Below are 12,022 nucleotides of genomic sequence, written 5' to 3'. Positions count from 1 at the left end.
AAATAATAAAATAAATCCAGATACGGTATTTCATCCCACTTCTCATTCTCTCGTAAATATCGCATCAAAGGGGTTATAATTTCCAAAGTCAGTGATCCATTTCTGGGCCACTGCATTCCTTCTGTTTCATATTGAGGCCATACATTATTACAATAATCAATCAACTGTTTCTTGCTTAACTCTTGTCCAAAATTTCCTTCCTTCCAATGTTTTAACAAGCAACCAAGCGGAGAATCGCTAGGGATATCTTTTTCTGTGCAGGATAGTGCTCTAAAGGTTTTAAATGACATCATGCTTGCTACTTGCTCACACACACACCACAATCTAAATTCATCAAATTCACAATAACACAACAACACAAAACAATACTTTTAACGACCAGCACGATAACACAACAATATAAACCAGAACAAAACCAAAACCAAAACCAACTCGCCGATTCTCCCTCTGAGAGGCGAGTGCTGGTACTGCGCAGCTTTCGCCGCGTCTTAAGACCAGCGCCTAGGCTTCCCAACCAAGGTACCTTTAGCCCAACCCAGCGGGACACTCACTATCCCGTCTTATAGGCAGGCTCCCAACCAACAAACCTAAAAGAATAAAGCACCTTCGGGCTTACCTAGAGGGTTGTCCGGCGGGCGCGGGTCGGGCACGGGTCGATGTCTCCCCAGAAATCACCTGGTTGCCGGCATGGAGTAGATCAGCTCGTGAGCCGCCCAGCTACCCCCGGAGTTCCATCTGGTGTCGCCAAAACTGTTGCCCGTAAACAAAGACACAAACCAACAGAGTGCCGGTTTATGGGTGCTTTATTCGGGGCCCCGGGAACCTGCGGGCTAACGCCCCAAGTCAGGATTCCGACGACCCTCGTTCTCAGTTCAACTTTTATACACAAACAAGTTTACATGTATTCTCACGGCTAAAACAATTACAGTTTCTATAGCAACCCAGGTGCAGTAGTTTATAACAATTAACAATCATCTACTTTAATCATAAATCTGCTTAAGTTGTCCTACCCCCCTAGAAACTGTTTAACAGACCCTTACCACATCTAAGGTACAAATCGTTACGTACATGCTTGACTACATCTTTTGATTATTGTTTCTACTTCTTCAGTACATTCTATTCCCACGAACAAGGCTGCTGCTTAACTCACTACTGTAATGTGTTGCTTTCTAGGCCTACCCTTTTACTTAAGCCTTAGCCATTCTACTACTAAATTTAAACTGCTTTGCAACACCCTGGCACGAAGAACCCCGGAGCACAGGGACCCTGCTCTGCGGGACAGCCCCGGGCATCCCTGGCTGCACCTCCACCTTCCCACCCCGCAGCCATCCCTGGGAGAAGGAGCCCACCTGCGCTGTCCCTCTGACGGTGCTGCAGGGAAGGCCTGCCCTGGAGAACATCCTCCTCCTGTGCAACAGAGAAACTGGGAGAGTCCTGACAGATGTGCAAGGCTGTGGGATGTGGTAGCTTTAGGAGATTCCTCCAGGAACACAAGCGACATTGCCCTGCACCTGTAGACTCACTCTGCAGAGGAGTGTGAAGTTGTGTCCCCAGGTTGTGTCTCAGCTGAACACCTCCCATCTTTCTGCTGCCTTTAACCTCCCTTTGCCTTTCTTCTCTTCTCTCGTGCCTACAGGCAGTGCCCTCGGCCCTGCTGGGCTGTGCCCTTTCTCTGCCCCTCTGGGTTCCCCACAGGTGTCCCTGGGGCTCCAGGGGAACCTGCTGTGGAACAGGCTGAAGGAAACAATGATGTTCCCTCTTCTCACCTCTTCAGTGACACTTCTTTCCAGCAGTGACACTTCTTTCCAGCAGTGACATTTCTCCTCTTAGAAAATTACCAGGGTATGATGATCACCTTTTCTAGTTTCATCATTACACAGGACACCAGGAGGGTGACAGTAAAGGATCTGGTAACTCCCTGGCACAGTGGGGGTTTTCCTGGAGTCACACAGAGAAATGTGTCAGGGCTCTGAGAGGTGTCCAACCCTGAGCTGGACTGATGCACACACGGGGGTGTTCAGAGACACGAGTCCTTCCCTCGCACACACACAGGCAGTTCATTGCAGCAGGGGCAGTGTCTCCCTGGGCTCCTGCTACCACTCCCAGAGCCTGGAGCCACCTCAGCCCTGTAATGCTCCCACCCTGCCCACTCCTACACTTCAGATGAACATTGGGGTTTTCTACTCACTGGAACTGCCCAGACCAGCCCCCCCTGGTCCCCCCATCTCCCTACCCCGCCCCAGCCCAGCAGAGCAGCACAGTCGTTTCTGGTCCTGCAGCAAGAAAGGGAGGCAATAGAGGACAGGGACAGTGACTGCGTGTCTGGACTGCTCAGGAGATCATCAGCTCAGGCGGCAGCTCCTGCAGCCCCAGGGCCAGACCCGCTTCCCAGTGGCCCAGCCAGCTGCTGCCAAGTGGGCACAAGCTCTGCTGCCCAGGAGGGTCCTGTAGTGAAGGATTTTGCAGATGGACATGTAGCAGTCGTAGGACATGATGGTGAGAAGGGCAAGTTCCGCTGTGATCAAGAAGAAAAGCAAAAAACACCTGTGCAGCTCATCCTGAGTAGGACATGCCCCTGGTGTTCCAGAGGGAATTGGCCATGGCTTTGGGGACAGTGGTGCAGATGCAGCCCGGGTGTGTGAGGGAGAGGTGGAGCAGGAAGAAGTCCCTGGTGGTGTGCAGGTGGTGGTGGCAGGCTACGGCGCTGAGGATGAGGCCGTTGCCCAGGAGGGCAGCCAGGGAGATGCCCAGGAAGAAGCAGAAGTGCAAGAGCTGCAGCCAGGAGGAGGAAGTGGGGGATGGAGCTGCTGTTGGACATGAGCTTCCTCCGGGCATCAGGAAATGTCCAAGGAGGAAAAGGCAGTGAAAACTTTGGGACAGGTTTCCTAGATCAAACCCATGAATTCCTCTGAGCATCTACCCTCATCCCAAGTATCTGCAGTCACACATATATAGATTCTGGACTGTAGAAGACAGGCTTAGCATGACTTTAAGATGATTTCTTCTCAATTTTTTGATTTATTTTTCTACTGCCAGGTCTGAGAGGGGCATCGTGGAACCAAAGGAACCCTGAGACATTTCAGAATCCCACGTGTTGGGTCTGTCTGAGCTGGAGTTCATTTTCTCACTGCAGGTGTCACAGTGCTGTGCTTTGCATTGGGAGCTACAAAGGGGTTAATCACACCAGTGCTTTGGCAACTGCTGAGCAGGGCTGGTGCAGCATCTACATTGTCAGCTTCGTCCCTTGAATCGGGGGCAAGATCATGGGAGGCGATACAGACAGGTCAGTTGAGCCAAATGGACCAAAGGGACATTGCAGAATATATGGTGTCAGCTCAGCTACAAGAGCTCAGGAAAGGAACAGGAAAGGGGGAAAATCCATTTTTTTACAATACATGCCTTCTGAGCGGCTTCTCTGTGTGGTGAAGCCCTGCTTCCCATGAAGTGGCCAGGTATCGCTGCTGACAGGAAGTAGAGAGAAAATCTTTTTTTTCCCTCTTCACTTATGCATGCGCAAACTTTGGCTTTTGCTTTAGTAAAGTGCCTGATCTCAAGGTAGAAATAATTTTCCATCTTCTTCTGTCTCTTCTGTCTGGCTGGGAAGGGCAGCAATAGAGCAGCTTGGTGGGCACCTGGCATCCAGGTAAGGTCAACCCACTGCAACATTGCAGGCTCTCATGGAACCAAAGGACTGCTGGGAGACTGGGGGAACTCACGGAATCAAGTGGCCGTCGTGGCACTGCCCTGCATCATAGAAGCAAATGTTCCCTGGGAAACTAAGAAACCAGGGACTTAAGGGACATCATTGGGATGTGCGGGACCTCATGGAATTAAACAAACCGTGGGATATTTTTGGAACTTCATGGAATCAAAGGGATAAAACAAAAGAATTAAACCCCATGACCAGAAACCATTGGATCGAACATTTCTTTAATATGCCAGCTGGGGATTCATGGGGGTACTCTGCCATGCATGAATCAAAGAATCAGTATAAATTTCGGAGTATAAATACAGTGATACTTGAAAGACCCTCCCCTTCACAAGCAGTCCAAAATTCTCTTATGATTTTAGGGTCAAATCGCCTCTTGGATTTTATTCGTGGAGCAAGACTGCCATCTAGCGTCCATTTCTTCTGGGAGGGGCAGTCATTTTCACAGAGTGGTCTTCTCCCTTAACAGACCTCGTAGCATCTTTGATTGATCTATCCGACCACTAACCCCTAATCTAAATGCTTTAGGACCAGCTAAGACGTGTCTTAGAACTTCCCATTTGCTTAAACAATGTAAGACTTTCTTCTTAACAGAACAATCTCTTATTAAACAAGTTTTCTGAGGCCTGTAAGCTAATTTCTTGAAGATGGGCATATGATACACTCTCTATTAGTTTCCATGTATCATCTACATTCTCTCTCCTACAACTAATTGTAGTCTTAAAAGAAAAGAAAAGACTGCTACCATGCCAAGAAAGCAAACCCCTTTGTTGATTAGGATTTTTATCTAAGAAAAACTTCTGATTTACGAAGCCATTAAGGATGGAGATCCTCTCTCATTTCAGTGCCATTGTGACAATATGGGGCCTCATGTAACACATGGAACACAGAACACTGCACATTCCCAAGCAATCAAGGGGCCATTGTAACACTCCAGGGCCTCATGGAAGACGGAGGCCCCGCAGAGAGACCTCAAATCAGAGGTTTGACCTCAAATCCTCAACCAGAGGAAGTTCAACAAGGGGAAGTGCCAGATTCTGTCCCTGTGATGGGGCAACCCCGAACGTCCGGACAGACTGGGAATAATATTCTGCATAGCGGCACTGGAAAATGGCCTCTGGAGTCCTGGTGGATGGCCAGTTGGCCAAGAGTCAGTGGTGCTCTGGCGGGGGCTCACTGCTCGGTCACAGGAGGGTTTTCAGACACACGAGTCCTTCACTTGCACACAGACACAGACAGTTCATGGCAGCAGGGGCAGTATCTCCTGGGATTCCTGCTGCCACGCCAGGAGCCTGGATGCACCTAAGCCCTTGTGGGGTGCCACCTGCTCTGCCACTATCTGAGATGCCCCACCGCCTGAGAGACGGAAACGCGGAGCTCTGTCCAAGAGAAGCACATCCCAGAGCTGCACGCATGGGCTTTGCCAGGATTTAGAACCGTAAATGCAATGTGACACCGAGACACTCTTTGTCTCACATAACTTCAAGGTCTCCCCAGGAGGTTGATGGCAATTGTTCTTGCTCAGGGTCATCTCCCCACACCAACAGCAGGTGTGTGCTCAAGACTTGTCTGTGCAATGCAAACAGATACACCCTGTCTAGTTCTTCCGGCCTCTCCAAGGAAGGCAAAAGAATCTCTGTTTACCGGGTGAGAAGCCAGTGTTGGAAGTTGTGGTTCTATTGTGAGTGCCAAGAGCGGATGACAGGTCTGTGATGAATGCCCTGAGGAGATGACCTGGGTTTTCCAGTGCACATGGCAATAGATCACACCCTGTTTTGGTGGTCATTTATGTCCTACGGAGGTGACAGAGATGAGAAAGAGAATGAAATTTTTGAATGTGCCTCTGAGTGCCCCTCAACCTGCTGCAAATGTGCAGATTCCAGTACATCCAGTTCAGGTGTGAGAGGCTGATCCCTGGCATCTCTGAGCAAGAAGAGCTGGACGAGGGACACAGCAGAACTCGCTTACTGAGCCTGCATCTCCATGAATCCCAAAGCAAGTGCGAGGGGTTATGCCACGTCCGAGTTTTCTCAGGGGAAGGTGTTTCTCCCATGCACTGCCTCCCCGTGGCACTGGTGCCGCAGCCCCCGACAAAACCACAAGTGGTCTTTGTCCCTAGCAAAAGTGTTCCTGCTGCTAGCCGGGATGTTCCACGGGAAAGGCCTGGAGAGGTTGAACCCGGAGGGCACTGAGCCTGGAGGGATGTTCTGCCTCTCGTACCCCTCGACCATTCCGGCAAGCGCTTACCCTGGAGGACAATTCAGGAGTCTCTACGTGCCAAAAGAGAGATGTGAGGGAAGAGACGATGGCGGTGTAAGAAGCACATGGTCTGTCAATCTGAAGATCCTCGATACCAAACACCACCCCTGCCACCCAGTCCGGCCCCGCCGGTTCTACGGTGCAGAGCATGGACCGCCGCCGCGCTGCCGCCGCTGTCACCTGGCCTCCGCCTCCAACCAGCACCCGAGGAGAGCCCGAGAGGCGCCGGCGCCTGTCCCAGCCCCGGGGCTGATTTGTCGGAGGAGGACAGGGGAGGAGGGAGAGGAAGGCAGAGGAGGCGGAGGCGACCCGCTAGGAGCAGAGAGTCGGGGCTGGCGGGGGCAGCGGGGCACCGGGAAGCGGATCGGCGGCTGCGGCGTTTTCGGAGAACGGGGCTGGCGGTGCTGGCCGCGGTTTTGATCTGTGCGCAGGGCTGGCGGCCGGAGACCGTAGGGGCCGGGGCAGCCCCCTGGGGTGCATATTCCTCGAGGTTGCCCTCCTGTCTGGTAGGTTCTTCACAAAGCTCTTCTCCCGAACTATCTTCCCAGCCCTCCCTCCCTCTGGTCCATAAAGTATTCCCTGGGAACACTCATCGCTTTTTTCTTTGTCGAGCCGTTATTCTTTCCTTGCTTTACTCTCTGTCCTTCAGTGAATTCGTGCAGTCCGTCCTTCCCCTTTCCTACTTTTCTTCCTCTCTTCACTTGGCTTAATCCCGCAGCTTTCCATTCTTCTGTGACTTCACCAATCCACTTCTCTTTTCCGCTCACCTCTCTCCAGCAAATATTATTGGACATTTCAACTACTAGACACCTTTATATCCTCTTCAAATTCTTCTCCGTATTGGCTTGACTGCTGCTGTGCCCTTTGTTTTGGGCAAAAACATCCAGTACAAAAACACTTCCGACGGTTTTTCTTCAGCTCCCTGCCCGTGTCTGCTGGTAGAGCCCAGGTGCAGCAGGACCCATTGGTAGAGACCAGCGGGAGCAGTGAAATCACCAAGTGCTCACACGCCAACATACGAAACGGTGAATTTATCCATTCCTACCGGCAGCTCCCGGGTCACAGCCCCGAGTTTCTCGGTGCTAAATGGTCCAGAGAGCTGCGGGCGCCAACGGGGCGGCTGTGGGTGACGGGTGATGGTCTTTCCACCATCCTCTGGCTCTCCGGGCACCGTCATGGACGACGAGTCGGGTATTAGTGCTTCTATTAAAACAGGGTTTTCAGCCATACAAAGAGAACAGGCTTGAGTACCTGGGTACCAAGTGACGTAAAAAGCACAGCGCAGCGCAAGAGGCACCAGTGCTAGAACACTGACTTTACCCCTGGCCTATCAAATCCTCATCTCACTAAACTTAATAATGCGTCAGATTCTGCTTCCAGGTTGCCTCTGGCACGACCTCCAGTTTTCTCCAGGCTGCCCAAATAGTTAGAACTCTCTGTCTTCAGGACAAGCATACATATTTCAGGTGTTCCCTAGTCTTCTGAGCAGGAGAAGTGACACATCTGGGATCTCATCACGGAGACTGTATCTCCATTGGTCCAAAGCGGGTGGGAGATGCCATGCCATGATTTCTCATGGGCAGGTGCTTCACCCATGCACTACTTCAGCGTAGAACTGGTCCACAGACCAAGTCTAAAACTAAGGTGCAATTTGTCTCCAGCAGAAATGCTCCTGCTGACAGCTCCGCTCCCCAGAGACGTCGATAGGTATCCCTGTGTATCGCAGCCCCCGTAAGCCATGGCCCACTGCAAACAGAGAGATTTGAATATGTTGCCAGCCGGGGAAAACTGGAAGTCGTGCCAGAGGCAGCCTGCAGGTTGAAAGGGATGCATTAATAAAGTTAGTGAGATGAGAGTTTGATAGACCGGGAGCAGCTTTGGAATGATCTCCTGATTTTCTTTAGAAAAGGAGAAATGTGTGACTGTAGAGAGAGCCGAGATATCTTTTGGTGGTAGCATGTGGAGGAAAGGACAGACGGAGAGGGATAGTGAAGTTGAAGTGGCGAGCAGAGAGAGAAGGAGGCCTGAGCTTTCACTTTTTTCCCTCTTTATTTCTTTAGAGAAGTAAGATCGCCTGGAGTGAACACATGAAGGACAGTAAGTACATGATCTGCAGCGATGTTTCTCTATTCAGTTGTATTCCCCCACGGGGCCTGAAAAGGCAGTTGACTATTTCCTGGGAGGAAAAAGAATGCATTTATGAAAAGTTGGGATATAGAGAGGAGGTGTACCAGGTAGAAAGTGACGTCGAGGTAGCCAAAATTCATGCTGAGACGAACCTGCCTGTTTGCCGAGAGTGTCAGAAATCTCCACCCTGTGCCGAGAGAAGAGAGTTGCCAGAAACGAATCTCTTAGAGGGGGAGTAAAGGAAGCAGGAGGGTCGAGAAATGAACTGTACTTTCAGTACCTCAAATGCTCTCTTTGGGTTTCTCCCTCCCCAAGCAACAGCCCGTCTGGCTCCCCCAGCCGATGACATTCTGAGCATTGCCTGGCTCTGGGGTCTCACTCATGAGCAGAGATTGTTCGCGGTCAGCTCGCAGTGCAGTCCTCCCATCCCCAGTTACAATCGCCTACTCTGCTGCACACCCGCTGATGTGCTTTTGGGAGCTCCCGGCTTCTACCCCTCTGCACCTTTCACATCTTCCCGTACTGTCCTCAGCTCTCTGGGCTGCTTGCAGTTTCCTCTGGGAACACGTGTCTCCTCCACTTCTGTGGCTTTTCCCCTGTCCTTCGTCTGCCTGGGAAGAATGCCTCTCTCCCAGCTCCCCGGGAAAGGGAGATGAGCCCTGCTGGGCAGCAGCCCAGTGTCTCTAGAGTTGCCTTTCTCTTCTGCGAAAACGCAAAGTCTGAGAGGAACGTGGCTCCAGCAGGGCTGCTGGATATCCCAGCTCCAGCGATGGCAAGAAGAGCATATGCCCTAGGGAATGTACCAAGGGATGAGCAGGGAACAGGATGAAGACCCTGACGCACATGCAGGGAGCACATGGGGCAACTACCAGAGTGCTGCTTGCGAGTGGTGGGGCTAGGAGAGCCCTGGCCCACCCAGGGCAGTTGAAGGTCTGGGGGCTTGGCAGATGGAGACCCTTACACCCAGTCCCTTCCCTAAACCAAGTCCAGAGGGATCCCAGGCACCCATCACACCACAGGAAACAGAGGCTTTCACATGCTTCCCAGGTGGAAGAGCATTATCGAGTTCACCCTCCTTATGCCTGTGTGCTCCTGAAAATTTTCTACCATCTTAAATATCAGAGGAGAGATAACACATTTAGAGGAAGCTGAGAATTCTGCATTTTTACTGAGAGGCTAATGAAGGATGGTCCTGCAACCACCCTTCCTGAGGCCAGGGCCATATTGTTGGAGGTCTCTCCTTTCTTACTGCTTTGCTTTCCTCTCTCACCACCTCTAACACTTGGTCTGGCTTGGTTGCACCTCGCTCCTTTCGCACTGTCTGCCTTCACAGCTACTTCAGAACACGTCCGAGATGTTGTGTTCAGATCCTTGACGAGTGACACTCCAAATCTTGCGGACCCTTACTCTCTGTCTTTTCCACACTCCAGGCAAGGCAAGAACCCCTCCTCCCATCCAAAGAGAAAGATCTTCATGAACCAGAGAATCGCGGTTCCTACCTGGAGTGGATCAGAGTAACCAGGAGACGATGCCTCAAGAGAAGGTAAGGACACACCTGACAACTTACTGCAGGATGCCCAGATTTGCACTGTCCTGTGCTGTATAAATCATTTTGCACTCAGGCATTCTGTCGCAAGCCTGCGCTCTGTGTAGGAATGAAAAGCCATGTTTTCATAAGGGTGCTAATTTGCTCTGCCGTAGAACCAATTAACCGAGTTTTTTTCCTAAGAGAATCCCTTGAAATCTGAAGACGACAGTGTCAATGAGTCTGTGTCCGCCAGGGCCCAGGAATACAGAACCGCTACCCATGATGGGTTCCGGTGAGCCAGAGGACGGCGGAAAGACCGTCTCCCGTCACCAACAGCCACACCGTTGGCGTCCGCAGCTCTCTGGACCATTTAGCAGCGCGTACGAGGAGATCGGGGCTGTGACCCGGGAGTTGCCGGTAGGAATGGATACGGTGTCCGGCCACCGGCCCTGCGCACAGATCAAAACCGCGACCAGCGCCGCCAGCCCCGCTCCCCGACAACGCCGATCCGCTTCCCGGCGCTTCCCTGCCCCCACCAGCCCCGACTCTCTGCTCATGGTTGTCCGCCTTCTCTCCGCCTCCTCTGCCTTCCTCTCCCTCCTCCCCTGTCCTCCTCCGACAAATCCGCCCCGGGGCTGGGACAGGCGCCGGCGCCTCTCGGGCTCTCCTCGGGTGCTGGCTGGAGGCGGAGGCCAGGAGAGAGTGGCGGCAGCGCGAAAAAGGTCCGTGTTCTGCACCGTAGAACCGGCAGGGCAGGGCTGGGCTTGGGAGAATGGTCGAGGGGCACGAGAGGCAGAACATCCCTCCGGGCTCAGTGCCCTCCGGACTCAACTTTTCCTGGCCTTTCCCGTGGAAAATCCCGGCTAGCAGCAGGAGCACTTTTGCTAGGGACAAAGACCACTTGTGGTTTTGTCGGGGGCTGTGGCACCAGTTCCACGGGGAGGCAATGCATGGGAGAAACACCCCCTGAGAAAACTCGGACGTGGCATAACCCCTCGCACTTGCTTTGGGATTCATGGAGATACAGGCTCAGTAAGCGAGTTCTGCTGTGTCCCTCGTCCAGCTCTTCTTACTCAGAGGACCAGGGAACAGCCTGTCACACCTGAACTGGATGTACTGGAATCTGCACATTTGCAGCAGGTTGAGGGGCACTCAGAGGCACATTCAAAAATTTCATTCTCTTTCTCCTCTCAGGCGGTGGGGCATGTCAGATAGTGGCAGAGTAGGTGGCACCCCACAAGGGCTTAGGTGCATCCAGGCTCCTGGTGCGGCAGCAGGAATCCCAGGAGATACTGCCCCTGCTGCCATGAACTGTCTGTGTCTGTGTGCAAGCGAAGGACTCGTGTGTCTGAAAACCCTCCTGTGACCGAGCAGTGAGCCCCCACTAGAGCACCACTGACTCTTGGCCAACTGGCCATCCACCAGGACCCCAGAGGCCATTTTCCAGCTCTGCTATGCAGAATATTATTCCCAGTCTGTCCGGACATTCGGGGCTGCCCCATCACAGGGACAGAATCTGGCACTTCCCCTTGTTGAACTTCCTCTGGTTGAGGATTTGAGGTCAAACCTCTGATTTGAGGTCTCTCTGCGGGGCCTCCGTCTTCCATGAGGCCCTTGATTGCTTGGGAATGTGCAGTGTTCTGTGTTCCATGTGTTACATGAGGCCCCATATTGTCACAATGGCACTGAAATGACTGAATGACTCCATCCTTAATGACTTCGTAAATCAGAAGTTTTTCTTAGATAAAAATCCTAATCAACAAAGGGGTTTGCTTTCTTGGCATGGTAGCAGTCTTTTCTTTTCTTTTAAGACTACAATTAGTTGTAGGAGAGAGAATGTAGATGATACATGGAAACTAATAGAGAGTGTATCATATGCCCATCTTCAAGAAATTAGCTTACAGGCCTCAGAAAACTTGTTTAATAAGAGATTGTTCTGTTAAGAAGAAAGTCAATTATGCATTGTTTAAGCAAATGGGAAGTTCTAAGACACGTCTTAGCTGGTCCTAAAGCATTTAGTTTAGGGGTTAGGGGTCGGATAGATCAGTCAGAGATGCTACGAGGCCTGCTAAGGGAGAAGACCACTCTGTGAAAATGACTGCCCCTCCCAGAAGAAATGGACGCTAGATGGCAGTCTTGCTCCACGAATAAAATCTAAGAGGTGATTTGACCCTAAAATCATAAGAGAATTTTGGACTGCTTGTGAAGGGGAGGGTCTTTCAAGTATCACTTGATACCGAAATTTATACTGATTCTTTGATTCATGCATGGCAGAGTACCCCCATGAATCCCCAGCTGGCATATTAAAGAAATGTTCGATCCAATGGTTTCTGGTCATGGGGTTTAATTCTTTTGTTTTATCCCTTTGATTCTATGAAGTTCCAAAAATATCCCACGGT

The sequence above is a fragment of the Manacus candei genome, unplaced genomic scaffold, assembly GCF_025592945.1.
Source record: "Manacus candei isolate 608988 ecotype Guabito, Panama unplaced genomic scaffold, ASM2559294v1 h1tg000238l, whole genome shotgun sequence".
Lineage (NCBI taxonomy): Eukaryota > Metazoa > Chordata > Aves > Passeriformes > Pipridae > Manacus > Manacus candei.
Note: the sequence above shows the minus strand (reverse complement) of the source record.